The sequence below is a fragment of the Vanellus vanellus genome, assembly GCF_965231255.1.
Source record: "Vanellus vanellus genome assembly, chromosome: 2".
NCBI classification, from domain to species: domain Eukaryota; kingdom Metazoa; phylum Chordata; class Aves; order Charadriiformes; family Charadriidae; genus Vanellus; species Vanellus vanellus.
Window position 1 is genome coordinate 136,551,277 of NC_138906.1, and position 27,339 is coordinate 136,578,615.

The following is a 27,339-nucleotide window of genomic DNA, read 5'->3' on the forward strand; positions in this document are numbered from 1 at the left end:
GTATTTGATTTTTCCTGTCAGTAAAATTGAAGGGTTTGCATAATGAATTCTCTCTATAACAAATAAAATTTCCTCAAAAGCACTCTTCACTTTTTAAACCATTGTACTTCATAAAATATAAATAAAATGCTGCAAAAGAGAGGTTAAAAAGGGTCCAGCCATGAAATTTGTTTTCTTCATCTTACATTTCTCAAGTTCATGTTAGCTTTCCTTGGGTTGGCAAGTGCGTTTGTGTCTCAACCAGCCAGTAAATGCCCCCTGAAAATCTTTTTAGCCAGAATGACCCTGATGAGTCTTGGATCCACAGTAAAAACATGGGGATGAACCGATATCTCACTGACCTCTTTCAGAATCTTCTTCACAATTAGCAAGCCCAGTATACCAAAAAATAGAGAGGTAGGCTATGGTGAAGCTGTTGGTCAGAAAGCTAAGTCTGGGAGGGTGGGGGGAGGGGAATGGGAAAAGTGAAGAAGGGCAGACCAATGCGTGTGCGGTTGTGTCATATGAGATGTACTGGGCAATGCTAACAGAAAGGAAGTTCCCCATACATCCGCTTAGATACAATAGGTAGAAGGAGACAGCACTCTTCTGGGAAAATATTAGCAAAACACAAGAATTTACAGAGCTTTACAGTACGGGGAAACATTATTTACACTGTTTAAGCAGTGGAGTTATTTTAGAAAAAAAGGGCTAAGTGCTTTCTAGAATCAACAATTGAGTTTTTTACTCTCTGTTTTCATAGCTTCTTAAAATTTTCTAACTTCTTTGTTTTACACTCTCAGCAATATTGTGTATGATCTTTAAGCTCCTACCGTCAAAATTGTTTTCCATTTCTTATACATGCTACTTCACGGGTGCTTCTTCTCACACATAATGACTAGTACTATCTGGATGACCTGCTGAAAATGTTGCAGAGCTTCTCAGCAGGATCAGAGTTAAAGCCAGAAAGATGTTGTAATCTCCTTGATTATTTACAGGGAGACCACAAACTGAGGGAGAAGGTTATCTTGTTCTCAATAAAAATGGAGGATTGTGTAAAAAAAATGCTTAGCATCTTTCAGGGGCTTTTAACAAGCCCTCCAATAGTTTTGTCTCAGTTATGGATTCCAGTCTTTTGTTCAGTCATTTGTTTCCAAAAGAATCTAAGCTCTGGTGTTCCTTATTACTTGCATTTTCTTTCCAATTTACGCTTTAATCTAATTCTACAGCAGGTCGCTTCCAGATGTTTACTCTTGTGAGCTGCTGAGCATCTTAAGCATATTCAGATCCTCTGACCTCAGCGCCACATAGGTTTTGCTCAGAATACCGTGTTATTTCTTGAAGACTCAGTTAGCATGTTCTGTGTCATTAAATGCGGAGTGCGAGGATGGTGTTTCCTAAGTTTTGCTTTCATTGGCCTTTGGCATTCAAGAAAAATAAAGTTTTTTTATGCTAAATCCAAGGTTTTGATAGCCAAATATTTGGTATTTTTTCAGGTTGAGAGTGTCCATTTCAAAGGGACATGAGTAACAGCACTTTCTAAAATCAGACCTCTGTCCTATCTATGAAAAATGTCAGTTCCCAAACTTTAACTTACTTTTTGAAAATATTAACTTCAGGCAATGGTGCATTTTAGATGGCATGTCTTATTTCTTTAAAAAACAAACCATCATTCATGCTGAATTTATCTAATACAAAAAAAAAAAAAAGCCCCCAAACTGAACTGGCTTTAATGTTAACTTTACAGTAACTATGTATTCGTGCACAATTACAGTGAAGATTTCTATTCCCCAGGCTGTTAATATGGTAGGAAATGCAATGCAGAGAAATGTAGTACAGAAAGTGCTGGTTTCTGCCCCTGAAAGGGCAATACTGGACAGAGCTGGCCTGAGCAGTGTTATAGTCAATACAAAAAGGGAGGAGTTTCTTCCATTCAAAAGAAGAAAAAATGTTATCTTTTTATCATCAAATCATTTAGAAAAGAAACCACAGGCGGGAATCCTGAAAGCTTACATGAGTCAGAAAGGTCAAAAACCAATTTCTGACTTGTTGAAGACACCCTCCCGATTCTTTGAAGTGCGATTTTTTTTCTTTTTTTTTCTTTTTTTTTTCCTTTTTTTCCTTTTTTTTTTTTTTCCTAGTGGTGTTCTGGTATTCTTGGCCAGCCAGGCAGCTTATTAGACAGTCAGACTGATGCATTTGACTTTTCTAAAGACTGTGTTGGTTTCTTATTTGCACCTCTATTTAGTTTAAGGCTTGATCTGTGAACGTCTATTTGGTTCGTATTTGGTGATGTCTCTGTACTCTTGTCATTACAGTTGTCACGCAGAGCAAGACTGTTTACTGTGGTGATCTCTCAGCCCTATGATTTATAACTTCTAAACATACCTAACTCTGTAGATCTTCAAAACATGGTGGAAAACCCTATACAAAAATCATTTTTTTTCCAGGAAGGTGTTCATTTACAGAAAAGAATATACGATAACATTCTAGGGTGGAGATCTGCTTTTGAAAGTATGACTGTGTATTGTGACATGGCCTTAATAATACACTCAGTAAAACTGTTGATAATTGTTAAGTCAAATAAGTATTTCTAAATAATGCGTTTAGTCAAAGATCAGAAAGCCTTAATTTTTATATTATATATCAAAGAATTTGTCTCCCAAAATATGTAACATATTTTATATTGTAAGTAAAGCAATTGGAGTGAGAAAATCAAACATAGGCAGGGGAAAAAAAAAGATTTGAAACCCTGCCACTTGATAGCAGTCACATTTCCCATTATTGTCAAATGTGATAGATTTTTGCTCATAAAAATTACTTTGTGGGGGAGGGGAGAAAGTAAAAGGGAGTTACTGACTCAGTTACAGTCCTGATACTTCAGCTAAATGCATTACTAAAAAATGGAGAAAATTAAAAAATAAAAATAAAAAAGGGGTAAAATCTCTGGGGAATTTTTTTCCTATACGTTAATGATTTTAGCAACAACTGTCTGTTACCTCTGCAGGAATCTGGTAGCATCTCACAGTAATCAGGGCTGGAGGAACATTCAGTGCTGGGCAAGAGTCAATCTTGAAAGACAGTGTGCATTTTCCCATTAGAAACAACCCTCTTTTTATCTGGACCTGACTGAATCATCAAATTATTTTCCCTACTTGAATGTCCTTTTCTGAGATCGACTTTTATCTTGAAGCAGAAATATGCCATTCATGAAGGGGTGAAAATGTCTGACTACAGCTCCTAGATTCAATTTTCTTTATATGAAACATTCAGAAATCTGTCCTTATTTATAATTCTTATTTCACTAAATGTACCCCTTGAAGATAAAGCTTTTCATATTCTTATTCTAGACATACTAGGAACAAGTTTAGTATCAGTTAGCGTGTTGTTGCTTTCTTAGAAATGGCTGTACCACATGTTGCACAGAAGTTGCTGTGGTATTGATTTCAAATGACCTATTGAAATTTGGAGGCAAAAAAATGCACGCGACCCACTTTCCCCATGGAAAAAAGAAAAAGAAAAGAAAAGAAAACCCAAACCTCCTGGATTTCAACTGAAGGTTTGCAAATCATTGTGTGAAATACTAACCTTTCATCGCATTCAACAGATCCTATTATGTGACAGTATGAATCTTCTAATCAAGCTGCTTAAAACCCTCAGGCCACAGCTTGACAATACAGTAAATCTTGCTTCAGAGCTCTTGCTATAGGACTGCCACGCGATGCAAAGCACTCATCTGGTATAAGATCACTCTTATGTTCGTACCACTGACTTTTTGTTGGATCAGATATCATTTTTCCTCCTACGGCTGACATAAAACCCCTATAAGAGCAGAAAGTTGATATAAATGCTATATTATGTGTTCTGGCCAGTTCAGCAGTAATGCAATGGCATATCCACGTTTGGACAAAATCAAATTAATACCTGACAGTACAAAAATCTAGTATAAGTGGTGGTGAAACTGCAGCCTCAGAAAAAATAATTTCCTCTATGAGGGCATTGCTGATTTCCAAAATATCTGAAATTTCTAGGAGCACTGCGAAGTCGTATACTGAAGATTTGTCATACAATTAAAGACTTTGTTCTACATGCAGACATAGGCACCTAGTGGAACTTACCGAAAAGTTTGAGTCTACAAGTTCTGCCACATGATACTCAGTAAGATGAGTAAGAGTATGAAGTGTGAGGTCGTTAAAATCCTGTTGTCCTGTGCTACACTGTGTGCAAAAGTGTGGGCGTTATTTTTTTTTTTTTTTGGATATTTTTTCAGTTGCTGCTAAATGTTGACCAGAAAGTTGGAAGGGATGACATCCTCCTACAGTACGTTTTCATTGGTTTTCACTGCCAAAGTTTTCATGATAATCATCAAAATTTATACCAACAATTGTCCCTGACTGTGCTTAATAGTAAAACAAGACGGAAAGAACATTTTCAAGAACAAATTGTTCATTTGTATGCAAACTACTTGTGAGGAATTTGTTGAAAACCTCTTGCTTTTGCCTTACGCCCACACCAATGCTGTTCCAAAATATTCCAGTTTCAGCATACTTAATTCTTATTGTTCCTGGCACAGCTTGCAGAAGAAAGGCATTCTGAGGAGATTTCAAAGCTACTTGTGTACAGCATAACTTGTCGAAAGCCTAACTGGACTGTGTCAGTTAGCACCCAGTATAATAATAACATGATTGATATTGCTATACTTTAAATACAATTGTACTGTCTTTTGTAGAATAACGAAGGATTAACAGATGACCTAAAAGTTATTAGCATTCCAAATAATGAGGCTAATTCTTATTTAGTTGCATTTCTTTCATGCAAATACATTATAACACCAAATAATTTTATACTTGGATCATAGAAGGATCTGCTTTCAAATTTTAAAGTAACTGTTGGCATAAATGACTGTAAAAGGACTTTTGGAGTGGGAAATATTAATAAAAAGTGAAAGATATTCAAAGGCAAATAAAATGTGTGTTCATAAACTTACAATTTTGCTAACAAGCTAGGTAAAAGGATGCTAAAAGACAAAGCTGAGGAAGCAATAAAACATAATTGAAATACATAGATAAAATAAGTATGTTGAAACAGTTTTGTGAGATTCTCAGGAGAAAGTAGAGTTATACCTACTTTTGCTTTTGGTGATGATGATGACAGGAAGGGGAGTGCAAGTGATTAAGGCATTATTGTAATACTTTAAGTAACTTGGATCATTTCCTGACACCTTAAAACCTTAGGAAAAAATATAACTGTAAATACCTGTTTTCCAGCCACAGTCAGTGACATCATAGTCCTTAATAACAAAGGCTTGAAAGAGCTGTAATTTTTTAAAACCTCTTCTCTAGGCAACGTTGGATTTATTTACTTAGAAAAGAGAACTAAAAGGTCTGTGTTTCAGATTTCTTTTTTTTTTTTTTTTTTTTTTTTCATTGATTTTATGGTTGGGATTTCAGTGCATCTGGGTATCACCAAATGCGATATCCTCAAGTCTTATCTTACCAGTGTTTGAATGGCCTTGACCTTACGCAAGTGATCTGGAAGTCCACTCATCCGACTGTTGCAGAGAATCCCAGGCAGCAGCTATGGCGATATTCTTCCTGGCTATTACGAATATGCATTGGATAAAAGCTTTTCTTCTGCCTGATGCACGTGAGGCGATGAGGAAACCCAGCGTTTCCATTTTGGAGCGTGCAGGCTGCCTACCACTCTGACCTTTCTCTCAATCACCCGCAGAAGAGCTGGAAATAAGGTGGTTGAAATCACCCTGTATCTGAAGCTGCCAAGCCTTTGGCTACGGACTGTTTCTGCTGAAAAGCCAAAAGAGGGGCTGGTATTTTTCAACTTTTCTGTGATCACTTGACATGCAGTTCCTGACTTCTGAGGTAAGTGTCATGCCACCTTACAGCAACAAGTATCAGATAATTCTGCATGAATGCAGTTTTAACTATAAAGTGGAAGTAGCTTAATACACCTCGTAATAGATGTGACTGTTGCCCTTATCCTGGCTTTCTGCAACTGATGCTATCTATAACTCCTTGCATATTTATGCACCAGCACAATAAAATTTTAGTCAAATTTTATTTCGGTTTGACTGCTTAAACCAAGTGTGTGTGTTTGCCTGTCTGTCTCTGTGTATACATATATCACAATAAATTTTCAAGGTGGTAATGTGAAATATTCAAGTAAAGAATTCAGAGGTTGTCTGTAGATCCAATCCCATGTCTCATACTGAAGAAGAATTACTTGGTTGAATTTGTCTCAATGAGATTTGGGCAGCTTTTTATTTGTCTTTTCTGCCAACAATAAGCGCAAAGATTTTTTTCCCCATAAACCGCCAGATTAAAACATTTGCTGTCAGTTCCTTCCAGTTCACTGCTCTTTCATAGAATCATAAAGTAACCAACTATGTGAACAAGAAAAAAAGTCTGATAAATATTTGTATTGGGCTCTTTCCAATCAGAACTTCATAGAGATGTTGTGTTGGAAGGGACCTTAAGAGGTCATCTAATCTATCCCCCTGCTCTGTGAGGGATCAGTTGTACACAGAGTATTATTGACACACGTTTGTCTAATGTTCTTAAAAAATAACCATTGCAGGGGCTTTCTCAACCTCACTGAGCAACTTGTTCCAATATTATTCTATTAATAAGAAAGTTTTCCATAATATTTGAATTAACTATTTTTCCGGTGCAAATACATTGATTACTTCTTTCCTCACCACTGGTGAATATGAAGAAGAATCGATCGCTCTTATAACAATCATTTATTTTTTTGACTACTTTTATCATTACTGTTCTATCTCAGTTTTTTGATTCTGTTGATTGCCTTAGTGGCTATATATATAATGTCGGGCTCCCTCGTATAGAGTTTGACCCTGTCATCTTTAATAAATATGGATCTTTGCCAGTGAATCTGATATCACATTATATGTGTGTATATATAAATATATTGAGAGAGAGAGAGACACTAAAGCTTCTAAGTGAGCAATCTGTAATAAGTGTAAATATTCAGGTAATATATTTTACAATATCAGAAATTATGAAGCATAGATAATATACACTTATGTAGTTGATGCCTTTGACTTTCCTCTTGCTGTATATATAGATGTATGATACTACACTGTGTGTAAAAATGGTACAAAATTATGAATAAACTAAGAATACAAAAATTCATTTCATATCCAGAAAGAGCTCCTGTGGCTTTGGGGTAGTCACATTCTGCCTAGCGGCCAGGATATAAAAGTGTGTGTCAGATTCAAGATAATTATTTCATAGTCAAACATTGCCTTTATGTGTAAGGCACAAAAACATACAATCACGCACACACACAAAAATCACAAACCACTCGTGCTTCTGAGCTTCTAAAAGAGAAACAGAGAAATACTATTAAAAATACGTGTTTCAGTTTAGTTCGGATTTTTTAACCAATGAACTTTGGGCAGGTTCTTTTTTTTTTTTTTCTCCTGAACAGTTCACCCAACCATCATCAAAATGAGTTGTAATGAAAAGAACTGCAATATCAAAAAAAAAAAAAAAAAGCTTTGAAAGACCTTAAAGTTCTGAAACTTTTGATCCAACATATGTTGTCCACAGGCCTTCTTAAAGAGATTTCCAAAAGGGAAAATATATCCTTCTAGTTCCAAATACAAATCTGGAAAAAAGGTCAGAAGGGGAGCAAGCACCCTCACAAAAACTGGAACATTTGGGTCAATTTTCCACAATACAATATATTTTCAAAGTCTACTACTTATTTTCTGGCTTCTAGTTTTTATATTCTTTGGTATTTCATAGCAATTTATCTTTCATGTCACATGTTAAAAAAAGGATTCCATGTCTTAACAAATGAAAAAGTTGTAAGATTTCATCGTTGATACTATTCCATACTCACCGTTTGTATAAGATTAACACGCTCAGAAGCACAGAGATACTGAGTTACAGCTTCATCCTCCATAAAAGAGAGCACATTTTTATTCAGGAAAGAAGTAGTATCAAAGTACTTTCTAGTTCTTTGCATGCACTTGTTTAAAGAAACTTTTTCTCTCTTTCCCTTTCCCTATATGCCTCCTCTTCTCACCAACCTAAGAGAAAGTATTGCTTTGATTAAGTTTTGTCTGTAACATTATAAAATATATTCTCTAAAAGATATGTTTGGACTCAAATTTGTAAAATTTTTGTAGAACACTGTCTAACGATCCAGTCAGTACAATATAATAATATTGTCTCAAGCAATTATGTATTTTTCTTTTTTCTGTTTAATGCTGTGACCTGAATGTACAAATGCAGTTCTACTTATGTGTATCTGTAGAGAATGAAAAGAGTTTCGATAGTTAAAAATGACGGCCTTGTTAAAAACCTCACTCACTCTTCATTTGATCTCCTCCTTTGAAACCACTTTAAAACGTGACAATTAAAAAGGATCTTCGAGAAGGGCAAGCCATAGGCAGCATTTGAATACCTGGGGATCTGCCATATTCTTATACCAACACATTGGCTTAATGAAAAATTGAATAAATTACTATTTATTGATTTTTTTTTCACTATTTATAAATTGATGGGAGAATCTGTAATGAGACCATGCCATTATAATAAGATCATAAATGAAACCCATTGATGACTTGTTATTAAGGATGCACCCACATTTTCATTTTAGTTCACTTTTTTTCTGCACTGCAACCACTAAAAATGTCTTTACTGTGACAATGCCTGAGCTCTAATTTGTGCCCATTTCAGTAGGTATATCCATGCTTTCTAGTGTTTGTTATTTTCCTGATGTGAAGTGGTTAATAAAGGAACAACAGAAAAGTAGAATGTCCGTGTCTTCTAGAAGGCAGATTTCAAAGGACCTTAGCCGAGATGTGGATCTACGTGTAGCGTGTCAACTGGTGGTGACAAAGGAGCATATTAAAGCATCTTTCTTTAAATACATTGTTCTAAAAGAAAGCGTTTCACCCAGGAGGGAGCTCTGAGTTGAGTACATTATGGTCTGGATGACAGAATCACAGTCCACGCCTGAGCCCTAGGGCCCCCCATTCAAAACCTGGCTATGGTCTAGACAGGAGACCAGTGCCTGTCTTCCAGATCAGGCTTCTTCTGAGCATGGAGTACTCAGAAGTGAGGGTAATGATGAAGGTTTCAGAGCTGAGATGGCACTTTAACCTGTTTGGATCACATCCTGATAGTCTGTCATAGGAACCGATGGGCAAAAATAAACTTAACCGGAAGAAGACTAGCTACAACCGGTTGCTGGAAGTGAAAAAAAATGGGTTGACTGAATTTGCTTCCTAAAGAAAAGAAACGTAAAGCTGGTGGCACAATTTAGAGGTTGTTTGGCTGGTATTACTGAAACAAAGAAAAAATTATAAATTATTTTGGAAGCTGTAGTTCTTGCAAACTAGAAGGGCGCACGTCCATTTCAATGCATTGGCTGGAAGCCTTTTTAAAGGATTTGAAGCAGGTATGCATGAACACTTATAATGTCTGTTTCTGACTACCAGAGAGCTTCCATGTTAATTTTATCAAGCTTTGTACACAATTAGACTAAGATTGAACAAATCTTAATGCTTAATCTTAAATACAACTTGGCAAAATGCAGCTATGACTTGCTAGTTTTCACTCATCTTTTAAACAGCAAGAGTTTAAATGAGCTCAAAAAAAAAAAAAAAAGAATAATCCATCTCATTTAGTAAAACTAAGATCCAGAATTTAAGGGACCTAAAATGTCTTGGTTTGGTGCTATCTATAGTTTTCTAAAATATTTATAGTACCTAGACACAAAAAGGGTGCATTTAGAATTGCATGAGTCTCCACTCAGAAGTGCTTTGTTTTGTCTAAGTCACACCCTGAACATAATTGTAACATAGCATTTGAAGTTAATTATACCGTATCTAGGAAACACCCTGGATTTTATTGCAAGGCTGAATATGCCAAAAGTTTGGGTGCTTCCACTGCCAGCAGCTAGTATCACAGTAGGAAAGTCCAGCTTCTGGCAAAACAGGATAAAACAAGAATTTTTATAGACATAGTGAAAATACACATATATTCATGAGTCACTGGAATGAGTCACAAAAACCATGTTTTCACTTGAGAGGAAGCAACTTTAACCCGTATTACTAAGTCTTAGATGGGTCAGTCATATTTTTGTATTGTAGCTAGTTTTATGACACCCTTTTCCTATTTCTCTGTTACCTACCCCGCAAATGAAGATCACAGCATTCTCAGGGTTCCTTTTGATCTGGAAAACTCACATCTGAGACAGAAAAGTGCTTAGGGGACCACTTTCAGCTCAAAGAAAAATAATTTCCTTCAGGAGGAGAAACAAAGTAGTATAAAACAGAAAAAGAGCTCTTACAGAACAAGCATAACACTAGAAGGTATAGGTTTGTTAACTAGAAAATGATGTCTGATGCCTACTTTTTCTAACTGCTGCTTAAGATATTCACCAGTGTGATACTTTTCAATGAAATAGGGAATCAGGTGGTTAAAATGGTAATAGGCTCTGAAAATTTAGGACGGGTATTTCTGTTTCCCTGAAAACTCTGGTGCGCTCCTGAGCCTTAGCGTGACCCTCTAAAAACCGGCACCGTAAGGATCTGATTTTTGTCGTACTTTATGCCCTCTCACTCATACCTTTGGCAGTATACTGGGCTTATGGAAAAGTAACTAGATCCATAAATATAATCAGCAATTATAAGTATCACAAGAACAGAAACTTGTTCTGTACGTAAATCTGTATCTAACATAAAATAACCTGATTTGATTAAAAAAAAAAAAAAAGAAATGCAAATACCGTGATTAAATTCTTACACTTGGGCTGATTTCCGCCACCTTTTTGCATGTACATACAAAGTGTGTACAATAATCCTTGCTGGAATTCGCTTAGCATAGATTTGGTGAATACCAACAACAGGAATTTTATGACTTTGGTGCATAAGTAATTGTTGCAGTGAAAACTCCTGATTTTTCAAAAATAAATGGTGCATAAAAGCACATAAAAGCTCAGTTAATATGTCTGAACTTGTTCAAGAACATGGCCCAGCTCAACCAATGGAACTAGTTTTTTATTCAGCAGAGACCTCTTAAATTCATTGCCTCACTGCACAGTAAATCTGTTCTTTTAGCAGGTTTTTCTTTTAGCAGGTAGTCAATTAAGGGGGGGACAGGTGTCCTCATGATATATATCTTTGCAGTGAAGTGTATGTTCTCACAACATTTCAGTTATCTTTGAATTTCATCATATATTATTCAAAGAGTTGTATCTTAACTAAGGTTATGATTTCCTAGGGTAAGATGATTATATTTTTAAGCATATGGATGGTGAGAGGAGCATGTCTGTATTAGCAAGTCTCCTTCTTTTCACACTCCTAATTCTGTATATTTTAACTGGGGAAGAAATATACTCTCTTTCATTTGTAATTCTTACCCTCTACTCTTCCATTAACTTGTATATGCACTTCAGCTTAATGTAGATAAATAAAGGAACACCATGAAGTTATTATTTAGAAATTTAGGGTAAGTGGTAAATAGAACATTTAAAATGTACAAGCGTTACATTGCTGGTCTTCAATGTTAGAGGAATTTCATAGCCTAAATGTCAAAAAGGACATATGTGCATTTGGGGTGACAGAACACAAACAGACCTGTAATGTTTACCAGATATTAATTTTTAACTTCTGAGCCTTAGAGTGATGACACTCATGGCTGTAAAGAAACAGAAAAAGGACAGCAGATTCTTTCATCAAGTGTATGCCATAGAAGCCTAATTTTTAATTAAATTCCCTACAATTTAGTGTTCATAGAAACCAAATAATTGAAATAGTAGATGATTCTGAAATGTAAACCTTATTTCTAATGTAGGCATTAAAATGCTGTTATAAACAGCCATTCTAGTCTTAATTGAATTTTCAAAAATCTCCATTATTTAAAAAATAATAAATGTACTAATGGAGTTTGATAAGATTACTGTAACTGAACACTGCTATAAGCTCCAAATACTAGGAACACTGCATACACTGCAGATGAATTAGCTGTTCTTAAATTAAGGAATATTACAGTCAGTAATGGTATGACATTCTTTTTTATGGCCATGGCTTGGGTTATAATGTGACAGAAAAAAAATGTAATGTTTCCAAAATGACAGTTTTTAGATTTGTGTTGCCTGAGGTAGTTCAGCTGAACAATAAACTATAATTTGATTGATGGAAAATTGAAGTGGTTCATCTAACTTGCCAGGCTGTCTTACCCAAGGCTTTGGTTTTGCATGTATGATGATGTATCACAGTTTTAGAGATAATGTTGTTTGTATTATACATGAGATTTTTTTACACATAAAAATGAAGACTTCATTACCCAGTAAAGACCAAAATATGCTATGGATTAGCAAGGAATCAGATTTGTTTGAGAATGGATTTGTACATCAAAATGTGCTCCATTTGTGAAACCAAATGATAAATAACATATAGGACCAGAGTGTCTTTATTTTTATGAGCAAATCAGCCATATCACCGGTTATGAAATTATTAACTTAAAGAAAGGGTGACATCTGCACTCAAGAGAAACAATCAGAGAGTGGTAGCTTTTTCTTTTTCCAGAATTAATCCTGTGAAATAACAGACTGGTCAGCAGAAATCTTTTTGAAAGAGCAATAACATTTTTATAGATGTATTAATATATACTTAAGGAGGGAAAAAAAAAAAGATGAATCAGAAAATAATAAAGATGTTATTAAATACATATTGGTAACATTTATATAGGGTTTGGGGTTTTTTTAATTACTGATGCAGTGTGTGTACAGCAACAGCCTCAGAAAAATTACTCTGTAATATTTATTTTAGCATCTGCAAGGACAATTTTGAATTGTTCAAACCATTCAATCACCAGCCATTTTTTCCCTTAAATATTTTGCATCAAGTTTGTCCTCCGCTCTTCTGTCATCAAACTAGTAAGAGAAGCCATCTCTAGGCAGATAAAAATAAGGCATGGCATCTAGTTTCAGCTGCTAAAGGAAGCAAGATTTGAGAACGGGATCATATAGCTGAGAGTATGATTATAATGTCTTGGTTTGATTCCTTTTTTCCCCTTCATTTTCATTCGAAAGGAAAGGCCAGCTGTTGAGCCATTTTGAACAAGGGTCTTTCTTGCATTTTCTCTTCCTCCCTAAGTACATGAAATAGCTAATATTGGCTTTGCAAGTGAAACTGGAACACTTGAACTTGAAGAAACTGGAATATTACACCTCTCTCTGCTATTTATTACCCTGCCAAACACTAAACAAGGCTGTGATCAAACAAAACTGTGGTAATCCAGTCTTCTGGGAGATTTAATTGGCGTACTACACACCTTTTTTTTTGTACAAATGTCCCGAGTTACAGACGGACAAGAGTTGGAGCTTAATCGGCAGATAGAGCTTCTTGTTATTACACAGAAAAGCAGGAGAATTGTATTTGAAACTATCCTTGAAGTAACAGAAGATCTGCCTGTAATGAGATTTCCAAAATTACTGTAGGGAATTCTCTACAGTGGAAGTGCTTTCTTCTTGGGTCATTACATTGCCATAAGTCTTAATTTTCCAGGCATTTTACTCCTTCTCCCTCTGTGTCATGCTTATCAGGGTTCAAATCTGGAAATCCCATTGTCTTTTCCAAACTGCAGCTTAAAACTGAACTGTGCATTCAAGGAGATGAATAGAGACAATGCATCAACAGTAGGATTGGCGTTTCTCTGTTAGAAAAACAAAACAAAAAACACAAAACAAAAAACAAACAAACAAACAAAAAACCCAGAAGAAAGGTCGAAACACAGCTTTTCTGTATTTTGCAAAGTAAACCAAAGACTGAAAGAGAGGAGCTGCAAGATGAAAACTGCTTTTATTTAAGGAATATGGAGAGAAATCTGATTATGGAAAGAAAGTAAGGATCGGCTAGAAACATAGGACTGGAGAAGACATTTTGGGTCCTCTATTCAAACTCACAAACAGCACATCATATAATCACTTTTATAGAGTTATTGAGCTCTGTCTGAAAACCATTTAGGGTAATTTTTACTGCAAGTCTGTTTAGGAGGCCATCAGAGTCTTACTGATTGGTAGATCGGCGAGTTAGGAATGTCCTTCCAGTTTCCAGAAAAATGTAGAAACTGACAACTTATTTCCAGTTCCTCAGCTGGGAGTAACCAATATGATGTTTGATCTGAAGTAGCTCTTCTTTCATCCTAGTATTACTAATGGTTTATTGATAGACGTATGTGTTTTGGGAAATCATCCGAGGAAAGCAACTGAAGAAGGGTTGGTGGGAGGAGTATTAGTTGATGACCAGGGGATCACCACTGTTTTGGAGCCATGGAAAGGCAAATTTACAAAGTGAGGGGTCAGAGCCAGCAATAGGGAACTATCCACAACCGTACAGCTTGGTAATGGCTACAGTTCCTGTTGCCATCATTCAAGGATTAAATGAAACTAAAAGTATACTAAAGGAAGTAAAAGCAGAGGAAAAACAGCAGGGATGATCTGATTTTCCTGAGAACATCAGAAAGGGGGAAGAGAGAGTTAAACTAAAAGCCAATATTGCTCCAAGTAATAGCACTGTGACATTGGTCCTGAGTGTCTTCAAGTTGGGGAAAAAGGAAGTTCTGAATTGGGTGGTCACAGAAAACTCTGAACATTCTTCTGGTTGGAGCAGTGGGGTGAAAACCAACATGATTTTAAGACACTTCAGACACTTTACATCTCCTGGCAAACTCCATCCCACCTTGACTTTAAAACACTACCTTCTTAATAATACACTTCCTCATTATTTATATGCCTCTGTTTATACAAGTTTTGAAGTGGTTATGCATGCATTAATCCCCTTTTTGGAAGGTGTCTTCCCTTTATCTGTGACACAGATTACTGTTAGATTGAACATTTTTGACTTGGAAAAGCATCGAAGTTCTTGAGCATGGGTTAACCATATTCAAGGTTTTCAACCCAAATGCCTTTATTATTCAATTCCTATATCAAAATAGATCCCAAATAAATCCCAAACCTTACCTACTGTCCTACTTTTCTATATTTTCCCTTTAATTTAAATTGAATCAACTTTTTAATTAACTCCATGTTAATTAATTACTTAAAGTTATTTTCTCCAAAAGTACTTCTGGGGGATACTTGATTAAGAAACACGTCAGCTAAACACATGTAGGAATATAGAGTTCCTTTGGCTATTAGTTGCATTTGTTCTCCAACGTATACCCTGAGAATTAAAATTTCTCAGTGTCATAACTATTGAGAATAATGTTTCTCTCCATTAATTTTACAGATAACTTTATCCATAGACACTTCCTTATCTGATTCCCTGTGTGCAGAGAAGAATTCTATCATTAACTACACCAATGGAATTTCATCCAGCCTTCCAAAAAGTTACTTTGGCCCTGGAAGATCCTTTTTAACACATGCCTATTTCTTCTTTTTTTTTTTTTTTTCTCTATATTTTATCATATGCAGTGTTTTTCTGCCATTTTTCCCTTTTTTGTCTGTATTTCTGGATAAGCTCCAGACCTGTATTTCATACCTGTTTTCTTCTCCAGGGAACTGATCGATCAAGTTATTTTTGTCCCCAAATGTCCGTTTCCTGTTTTCTGTCACTAGTTCAGGATTCTGTACTTTGCTGTACAGGTTCCTGGCATTTAAGACTACTGAAAAAAAAAACAAACCAAACAACCAAAACAAAAACAAAAACATAAAAAAAAAAAAACATTCTGTAAAATAAGCTAAAAAAAGTTTAAACAGGCCTATGGTAGCAATTAAACTGCACTGGTACCTCAGTGTCTCACTAACATGCAGAAAAATTAAGATAGGAACCCAGCAGAATCCAAATTTTTCAGATATGGAAAACCAAGGCAGATTGATTAAATGTTTATCCAAGGTCATACTGGAAGTTTGTGCAAAAATATAAACATATTTACTGTGGTTTTCTTGTATCTGCAGTCCCATGCCTTAATCAGAATACTTACCTGCCCTCCATCTGCCTGCAAAGCCGAGTAGAAAATACCATGGGAGTGTTCAAATGGCAATAGGAAAAAAAGACCCTCGATATGCGGTGGCCTGTCAAACTTTGTGACAGTTCACCCTTCACTTTTTTCTGGTAGTTATTGTCACAGCCATCTGTATGCTGATTTGTTTAAAACATAGTTTGTAGAATATGCAACCGAGCATCTGATCCTTAATGTACACATCTAAACTCTTTGAGCTCTTTGAACATTAGAGAAAAGCAACCATTTGTGACTTTTTAATTGGTGTCAGTTGGCTGTATCATTGTTACTACATGACATATGTTACAAGGACTATTCCTGCTGAAGGTAGGTGCATAGAGTGTCACTTTACATTTTTTTCAAGTAGCCAGTATCTCATCAGTTTTGCATAGCACATCATTAGCAACATCACATAGTGTGACAGTATATTATGCCTAAATATGAAATGCTGATTCCTAGCTGAAAATATATTATTTTTAGGTTGGAAAGCAGTTTCTGTATCATAATGTGGGTTCCGGAACCAAAATGATTCTGTGGTCTGTCACAAAATTGCAAGCTGACAGATTCTACAGAAGAATCTTTTACATTTATTCACATTACCAACACATTGCAAACAGTTTCTCTCTGGTTTGTTTTGGCCCAAGGTCCCCTTAATCCTGCGTGACTGCTAGCAAGCTATTTCCAAGAAGAGAATATAGAAACAGATTTTTGTTTTAAAGATTTTTTTCAAGTACCAAATTTCCATGCCTGCTTTCTAGTTGATTGAAGAATTTAAGAGCCTTCCCAAGGAGCAGCATCCTTCATTGCTTTTCAGTGTAAAAATGCCAACGTGAAACATAAACAAATATCTCTCACAGGGACAAGAGGTGAGTTTGAAAACCAAACGACATTGCAAGGCACCCTGCCCCCCTGGGAAATTGAAAAACAAGGGACAGTATTTATATGAATCCCTTTCCTTTTTCTGAGGCCAAAACACATTTGTAAAAGTGCAGTCAGAGAACCTGGGAAAGGCTAGTCCAGCGCATAGCATGAAGCCAAAGCTACAAAGTACCAGGCTTGAAATGCCTCAACAAGGTAATCAGACCAAGTGCACATGATGTCTTCTTCAAGATACACTCTGGGGAAAGTTACACAGAAAAAAAAAAAAAACAACAAACAAACATTGAAAAAGTACATGTCTGGTGCTTGAAGGCAGCTGTGAAAAAAGATATGGAGGGGATGCCCTGCTTTACAATTAGCAGAACTAAAAGGGAAAAAAGAAAAGAAAACAAACACCAAGGAAAAATCCTGGAGTACTCTGTCTCCTTTTGGTACCGTTGCGTGTTTCCTCGCACTTGGTTGCTCTCTCCAGTCTGCTATTGCTGAAGCAATTACCCCAGGACAGTCCTCCCTGCAGATGTTGCAAGGGCTGCCATTGACCCATCGGCATATTTATAGCTGCCTGGCTAGCATCCCCAGATCGGGGAAGCAGAGAGCTTGCCAAGTTACCTGGAGGTCTGGAGGGGTTTGGGTCCCTATCTGCCTGGAAAAAGCAGGAAGATGATTGTAATGAAAAGAGTCTGGCACACACTGAAAATATCTTTGCAAGTGGAATTCAAGATCCCACTCTTCAGCAAAAGCATATGATATGTCTCCGGCTAACAGCTTGGCTTCCTTGCAACATCCCAGTGGGGCCATTCTCCCTTTTCGCACATCATTATCCACAGCCTCTAATGCTCTACCTACTTGTTGTAGTTCCAGGTGAGCTCTTCCTTGGCCTGGCAGAAATCAATGGCCAAACCATTGAAGGAAGATAGAGCACAGCCTAAACCACTTTGGGTTGTTGGTTTGTGCAGCACCTGTGAAGAACGTTTAGGATTAAATGAGCACTCCTAGCCCATGGGCACTGACAGAACGGAAAATCAACATGAGTCTCCGGGCAGATATATTTTGCCTGTGTGACTGGAGTCACTTGCATAGGTCACAAGCGTGGTATGGGAAGCCAGAAGGCACATAACTACTCTAGAAGTCTGTGAGGAATGAAAATGCTAAGATGAGACAGTGAGTAAGGTCCAACCTGAGGAATGTTTCCTGCCTATGCCCTTGACTTCTCTTCCATCATTAGCATTTCAGATTCTCTGAAGTTTTGCCACTGCTCATGACTGGATGTCCAAAGAGACTCAGCTTAGTTCTTGGAGCAGGTCCCAAGGAAGGCCATGCTCTTCTCCATATTAGCTCAGATAGCAAGAATGCACAGTCAAGCTACTGAACTGGCTCACAGTCACCTTATTGCCAAATGGTGAGAGCTGGATCTTCTTCTGGGGAGTAGTCTGCAGCTGTGGGATTAGCGTTATATTGACTTGATTAGTGGCTGTCTCAGCTGGACTGTGGTCTTGCAAGAAAGAAAAGCAGCTCATAGCTGCAGATGGTTAAGTCCTGTCTTGCCTGGGTATATTCTTGGACCATGTTATAACCTTCCTTCACATCCTCTAGCCTTATCTGGTGCTGATCACTGACTGTCTATAACTGTGTTGCATCAAAAAGACAGCACTTTAAGGATGCGCTTGTAGGAAGAAACAAACAGGGTCATCAAAGCCATCACTGTTAGCACAGTGATTGGTTGTACTGCTGCAGTGGCAGAATCTGAAAGACCTGTGTAAATATTCAACTCTGTCTTCATATGTGAAGATGTTTCTTACAGTTAAAAAAATCGTTTCCATCAGGTTAAAGTTATTTTTGCATCTCGTGAATCTTTCCCAACATTATTAATGGCTGTTAGGAAAGAAGGAACTTAAACTACTAGATAAATGAGGCTTTATTTAATTTATTCATGACAGTAGAATGACAGCAGACATCATCTCTTGAAAGAACATTTGTTATAGATTCCTTATAGAATTAAGGAATGGCTAAAAATTGTTCTTATATATTAATCTTTTGTGAAGAGATCTAAACTGTGAGAAGAGATTTGAATGCACATTTAATAAAAGCATTATGCCTTTTGTAACATTGTGTTTGAAGGAGGCAGACATAGAAGAATTGATTGAAACCACAGTCTTATGCAAGAAGTTATGGATTCTACAAATAAAAAAGTTCAGGAGAGAATGAAAGGTCCTTATAACTTGATAAACTCTTTAGAACATGATGTAGGCCAAAGACTGTAACTTTGTCCTCATACAACACCCTTATTCAAGAAAAACATAAATATTTGTGTGTAGTTAATGAAACGTATTATTTTCAAGGAAATATTCCTTATTTGCAGACTCATTACAGTCTATTTCAGACATGGACGATACATAGAACTGCTTTCATGAACTCAGGCTTCTGAAAGGTACTGAGTTTAGTGCCGCATTAGATACAGGCATCACAAATACAGAGCTTACTCTGCACGTCTGAGAAAGGTCAGTTATCAGAAAAAGTCTCTCTCCTCCTTTGCTTTTGAAGCTAATGTCATGACATCAGTCATGAGGTCTCATTTTTTATCAGCTAAGAAACTGAATTTTTTTTTTCTTTTTTAACAATTATTTCTTAATTCATAATCCATTGATGATGTTAAACTCTAGTTCTCAGCATAGAGCTTGTGGGGATAAAGGCAAAACAGCTAAAATTCAGAAACAGAATGTTGATATCACCAGTTCCGTCTTGGGGGCAGACACAGGCAGAAGACTGAATTTCTCAATGATTCATACATATATTTAAGATATATATAGCACAAAGGTGATACAAATCCTTTTTTCCACTTTCACGTTCAAGAAGCAATACATTTTCTGCTCAGAATTGCAGCAAGTCACACTGGTCCGTGCCTTTATCTAAACTAAACTGTGTGATCTTGGTCTGACAGGGAGACACAAAGAAATTCTCAATGACTCTTCTTCAGCAGCTTATGAATTATATGAGACTGAAAAGATCTTTACATTAGTTGATGTTTGTCTTTCCACTGCTGAGGTCCTGTTTCAAGGTCCTGTTTCTAATACTAAAAGTTTCATTTGGTTGAGCCAATGTATCTCAGGGTATATTACTTATGTATGGGTATGTATGGATATATGTAATATACCCCGCATATGTATGTATATGTATATATATACACACACACAGAGAAGTTTAAACCTGCTCTTGAGTGCCAATCAACCTGGAATTGAAATGAATTGGGCACGGTATGTTTGCACTTGAGCATGGGCTTTGGCAAACCTGAGAGACAGAAGGAACCCGGCCCTGCGCTGTAAGCCTTGGTGCCTGACTGAGGATTTGCCCTCTGATCAGATGTGTAGCCAGATTACCCCACTTTCTTTATCCAAAAAGGCTTTGTGACAGCCTCCTGTGGGTTTTGGGCCCCTCACTACATGAAAGACCTTAAGGTGCTGGAGCGTATCCAGACAAGGTCAACAAAGCTGGTGAAGGGTCCACAACACAGGTGTTATGAGCAGAAGCTGAGGGAACTGGGGCCATTTAGCCTGGAGAAAAGGAGGCTGAGGGGAGACCTTATTGGTCTCTACAGCTACCTGAAAGGAGGTTGTAGCCAGGTGGGGGTTGGCCTCTTCTCGCAAGTAACAAGTGATAGGATGAGAGGAAACGGCCTCAGGTTGTGCCATTGGAGGTTTAGGTTGGATATAAGGAACAATTTTTTCACCAAAAGGGTTGTCAAGCTCTGGAACAGGCTTCCCAGGGAAGTGATTGAGCCACCATCCCCAGAGGTATTTTAAAGATGTGGCCCTTAGGGACGTGGTTTAGTGGTGGACAAGGCAGTGTTACATTAACAGTTGGATTCAATGATGTTAAAAGTCTTTTCCAGCCTAAATGATTCTATGATTCTATAGTCTCCAACTCTTTCTGGGAAGTGGTGTTGCCTGCAGCAAGGGAGAGCCCCAATAGCTGTGCACTACTCTTCACACTCCTGAGTCCCTATTCCAAATAGCCTTGCTACAGCAAAGCAAATAGCTGTAAATGCTGTCAGAAAACACCTATGAGAAGTCAAAAATGGTTAGGACATTAGGTTTGGCCCATAAGATGTAGCTACACAGTGCCTCCCTTTCATATAACTGTTACACCTTTCTAATTGTACCTCTGAAGAGTCAAGCCTCACCCAAGGCTTTACTGCTGAGTTCTGCCTCAGCTTGTCTGGAGCACATCAGTGACAGAACTTGGCACCACTGACCTCTGAACTCCCTTGAAGTGGGGAAATCATTCCCTCTACCACAGTATTATTTTGCTTTCCCTATTAAATCCATTATGAGTTTTACCTCCATTTCACACTGTGCCCTCATATAGTGAAGAAATTCCTGTCCTGGCTAGAGCTTACTAGTCTTAAAGCTGTAGACTCTGTGCTTCCGCTATCTCTCTAGAAGCTGTATGATGTAGATAATATTGTTGACCTGTCTAATGCTGTTAAATGGTCCCTCCTAGTCTGTTTACAGTTTTCCTGCCAAGCTGGGATCAGAACTATGACCTTTTGCCCCACCTCATATGTCTAAGCCTTAACTTGTCAATCATACCAGATTTTCTGCTTTTGCTGTGTTTCAGCAAGGTTATTATGGTGCGCTAAGGCCATAAACCCACTTACTCTCTTGTGGAAGTCCAGCACATATGGTACTGCTGACTCCTCTGATGCTTCCAGCATGATTTTCTGCTTGTCCCTCACAAGATCAAGGAGCTCTCTCACCCTCCTGCAAACAGGAGCATGTAAGGCATAAGCCCCATGGTCTCTTCTGAGACCCCTTGACATGAAGCAGAGATTGCTATAGTTATTTGTCTTCTTATTCCTACTTTTGCCTTTGTAGCTCTCAACATGACTTTGGCTGTCCAAGTAGACCCTCACAAACCCTTCCCCATTCTCTTGTCCTCACATTGCTGGTAATGATATAGGAAGATCTAGAAATTTCAGTCCCAAAATCACTTCCAGAGTACTTTGAGGGTACTCAGAGAAACATTTGTGTTTTGTTTGTACATTTCCTGATGAATTTTCTTGTTAACCCATCTCAAAGGGCCATCCCATCAGACGACTGTGTAATTCCGAATGTACAAAACATTTTGTTTTTAAATGCAGTAGAAATGATTCAACATAACAGCACCTAATATTATCTGTGATCAAAAACAGATGAAATGGGAAGCAGAACAACATACACATGGGTAAAGAGGCCAAATAAACTTTTAGCTGGTCACTTGTTTTGTCTCTAACACTGGACAGTACCAGATGAGACATTTTAAGACCCTGTGATGTAAAATTATTAAACTTTGATCATACGAAGTTTCTTTATAACCCCTATCATAATATTCCTTGAAGCAGGAATCTCTCACTTTTTTTTAATCTTTTTTTTTTTCTTTTTATTGCTTTAATAAATTTACCTCAACTGAGGAAGCAGCCTTGCTTGTAGCCTTGAAAGACTTTTTTTAGGTGGAAAGTTAATTGAAAGTTAGTAACATCACAGAGAAATGTATGGCAGACGAACTCTGCCATAACGGCCACATATCCTTCTCAGGTATTGGAATTGTTTCTTTTTTGTTTCTTTTGGTCTTGCCTTCCAAACAAGTATTTAAAAATATATAATACACATTGTACTAATATCTTCCAGAAAATAAATGCTGGAAAAATCCCACAAAATAAGAACTTTTCTGTCATATATCGTAAGAATTTTTTACCCTTCTGAACAAACATACTATCCTACTCACTGTGTCTTGTATGAACTTGTGAGGGTCCCAATTCTAAATACCAGCTATATCTAACTTTGTTTCTGTGTTTTTTCCTTTTATATACAATAGATTTTATTTATCTTAGGAGTCTTTTAAGGCACTATTTTGTACAGGTGCTTGGGGAGAGTCACAATGATATTTTTAATCTTCTAATTATGTAGCTTAATTTCACATCTGGAAGTTTTACCGTGCAATAATTGAAAGACATTTTTGATCTGAAGAGAAAAGGGAGATCTTATTCAGTATGAAATCAAACTGACATGGTAACATTTGGATTAATGAATTTTTTGTTAATTTTAGAAGACTTACTTTCCAAAGTAATTTAAGGTTTCCGTGTTTGTTGATATTGCTTTTTAATGTGACAACTGTGACATGCATTTCCACAACAGATGGATTAATGTCATTTTTTTAAAAATTACTTCACCTAGACAGGTGTTTCCTGAATATGTTTGACATGAGATTAAACATTGCTCCAGATGTTCTGTTTGTAGCAAAGCCAGTTAATTTTATTAGAACATTTAATCACAGATCAACAGCGTAATAGAAATTCAGTCTATGTGAAGCAGATATTTAACAGAACTTCCTAATGTGGAAGAATCTATATATGGGAGCAAGGTGCACAGTTTTGTAGGTGAATCCCATAAATGTATGGATGTGACATGCTACATTTTCTGAATTTAGGCCTGAAATCATGTTATTTGCTTATCTAAAAGAATTTTCCCACATGATAGTTATTTTTGATTGGAGGATATTGATAGCATATACTCTTCCTGATGTATACCCACATATATATCATCTCACTAATCTAAGGTAGAGTTTATAAACAGCGTTGCATGAACTATAAGAGATTCCTTACCTTTGGGTGTGGGGAGTCTTGCACTATTTTAACGCTTGCATTATTCACAAGTTGCATACATTCACAAGTAATTGCCCTGCTTGCAATGCCTGTACTAAGATCTTTTATGCCAAACTTAAATATGATTACATAGCTATCTATTCTTCCATTAAGATTAGCTATAGATTTCCCATTAATTATTACATCAGATTTATTCATCATTAATAAATTAGATCTCTGTGTTCTGTCACAGACCACTTGGGCCTTATGAAACAGGTGAAGAAAGAGCTTGAATGTAGCCCTGGTGATTCCGGGGTAAATGTAAAAATATTCATAATTTTTTACTTTGAAATATTAGTTTATGTATATGGACTAATAACAACTTAAACCCCTGTGATGATTGATGTTTTTTGTCGGCCCGTCACCTCATTGTATAGAAGTTTGTTTTAATGAGTTTCTCTAATGAATATTTTATATTGATACTTGGATGAATGGCATATGGTAAATGCAAGGTAAATTACTGCTCTTTAAATAAATATTTTTCATAAATTATTTATTTTGTGATGCCTGTATTGGTTAGATGTCATGTCAGATGAAGACTGGAAATTATTTACTCTAATACTTATTTGAGAGTTGAAAAAGTAAAAGACTTTTAAATATTAACAAGCTTCCAATATACTCATGTAATTTATGGGAAACTACCATAAATTGTGTAAGATTACAATTTTGTGAGGACAGTTTTACTTGTAGCATGTAAAATAGAATAATCTCTTGTGTCTTTACAAGAAATTTTATTTATTCATACAAAAAATATTGTGCTCTTCGTGCTAAAACCTATTTTGATGAATTTCTGGCTTCCAAAGGATTATGAGTTCTTGTCAACTGTCATTATTTCCATGATAAGTTCCTGATTATTTTTAATGCTGCCAAAAATTAAAGTTAAAAATCAACAAGAATACAGGTAGTGGATTGAGTGTCCTCGGTTTGTGTTGGAGTCCACTACTCTTGCAAATGAAGCTGCAGAACTTTATCTGTGATAAAGAACATAGCTATTTCAACGCTTAGTAATGTCCCAGTTCTAGTTCCCCACTGAATTATTCCCACTGTTATTATCCTTGCTGAAATTAGAGAAAGCCAAGGGCATTTTAGCATCTTTCAGAACGGAACCATTTTTTCTTTCAGGTATGGCAATACCTACCGTATAAAAACAAACCACACTGCAAGACAGCCACTGGAACACAATCACAAAACTGCAACAGTGTCTAGATACCGTAATCTTTAAATGTGCCATGTTAGATAAAAATACAGTTTATTTGTGCTCACCTGCAGATAACTGGCCAAAAATTGGAGATTTTAACTTCAGATATCATCTACTAGGCAAACTCCTTGAATACTAGGAGCTAATTTCATGACTAATATATTCCAGATGCATTCTGCAATAAACAGAGCAGAGTCCTCAAAAACTGTAAGCAAATCACATCTGTTTTCAAGAGATTTTTATATGTCTTTAATCTAAATTTATAATTCAGGGCATAATTCTGATCTGGAACTTTTTCTCGTGTGTATACATATACAGTGCTCTGTTTTGCATGCTGTTCAGGATGGTGGCTAAATGGATGATCTAGTCCTTAGTAAATAAAATATCTTGAAAGTACTAATAAATCACTGCTTTTATAGAAGATTTTAAGGAATAGTCTATGAAAATGGTACAGAGTGGATATTGATTATATAAACGAAGTGAAAGTGTTAAGGTGCTTCATGTCATGTGGTAACACTGTCATTGGGGTGAATAGCACGTCACATTGGTTTTCCAGTTGAGTGGCCAGTTAAAAACTGAACTGGTTTATTATGCCTTATAATTTTCTTCATGGAAAGCTAATGTTCATTTCTTAGGGATGCTTCTGTTACAATTGATAGCTTGACTTGACTCAAGTAAACTTCCCAACAACTATATTTAAGACAGTGGGTGCATTTCCTGTTACATTTGAACTCCTCACATTAGGGTCATATTGGATTATAAATATTGTTAAAAAAAAAAGGGGGGGGGGGGGGAGAAACATTTCAGTTTGGGCATATTTTAAAAGTATTTGTCTTCATTTTCTTCTAGTGTTTCAGCTATGGTCCTGTGTGATTTAACAGGACTAATAACACAAAAGAATAGCATTTTTTCTTCTCTACTTGAGAGCTCAGCTCCACTCCAGGAAATAACAAGTATTCAGAACGTTATCATCCAAATTCCCAGTTAAAAGAAATCAGAGGTGTGGAGTTAAGTGATTCAGTATTATTTTGCATGTACACCGACTCTGCAAAATAATGGTTGCAGACAGTAGGCCATTCTTTCAGGCCAACATTAAAACATTTATCCAAAACAGCAGTTCTCCTTTTTCAACAAATCAACACTAATCAGAGGCCAAGACAAACAAAAAATTCCTCTAATATTGTTGAAATTTCTTTTACCTAGACAGTTAAAAGCCAAGACAATAATGCATATTACATGGCCTCCAAATTGAACATTTGCTCATATTTTAAAGAAAAAAATATGAAGACAATATCTAAAAGCTATAGATGATTGCTATGATGATATTGCTGTGAATATTTGCTCTAGAAACTAATCAAAGAAATGGTACGCTTCATACATTCAGGCTGTCAACGAATTCAGGCAGACATTCATATGGAAGTCACATATAAGCTGTGTTTTCTGGTTTGTTTCATTTTTTTTTTCCGCAACTATATCTCCTTTCCTGACGAATGTTGGCCTGTGTCTATGCTCAACACCTTTCAAAAAGTGCACCTCATATTGGAAAATTCTGCTTCAAAGAATGACTGTAGTTTTCTGTTATTACAGTCTGATTCTTACACCCAGATTTCCTACTTCCTCTTTAGAAACCTCAGTAATGTTAGTAGCCTTATCTTTTTGTAAATGTTATTCTATTTAAGTTTTTGATTTGTCTTTTCTTGGACTTTACTAAGTAAAGAATCCCATTCCAATAAGTACAAAGATGTCATGCATGAATGTGCATGTATAAACTAGTGACGAGTATGTGCTACAGGTCCCCCTCTGTGCTGGATCCACAGGAAATATATGTCTGTTATAGCCACAGCTACAGGGGACTGGTTTGTTTTCTCAAGCTGTAGTAGCTCATGCTGTTAGCTCTGGAGGTGCCTGGTGTAATCTACAGTGAGTTATCCAAGATGGTATCTGTTACACAAATGCACAGATGCCCACACAAGCAAGTTCACTGCACATTTCTGTTGCATAGTTCTGCAGCATAGACTGCAGGTTACAGTAGACTTTGGGTGGAAAAGCAGTTGTGGAGGAAATAGGAGAAATCATTCTCTCTCTCATTCTCCCAGGTGGAATGGGTCTGCAGATGCCATTCCCTCCTGACACTCATTCTGGAGTATCTCTGTTTCCTCACTCTCCGCATCGCCATGATGTCTGACCAGGAACAGTTCAACATCCCAATATTTTTTAGCGATGAACTCTACAGATAGTTTGCCATCAAGAGAAGGCTTTGCAGTAAAGCTGGTAGCTCAGCTGGAAACTGTGCCGTCTCCAGAGTCAAGTGTGCTGCTGCTCAGACAGCTTTCCGTGCTGGTAAGCACTTGTAGTTCGCCACCAGGGGCTCCTTAGTCTGTCAGACCTGGATTGTCAGTTGCGTTGGGAAGCACTTTTCACCAGAGTCAGAAGACATTAGGGAGAGAGTGCAGACATTGTTAAGAGGTTTGATGGGACAAGAAAAGGGGTGGAGGGTTGAAATATGAAAGCGTTCAGAGTCAGGAAAAAGACAGGGATGGAAGGGGCAGGGAGTTTAAGTGGGAATTTGGAACTGGCACGCATCTACCCCATTGTTATCTATGATTAAT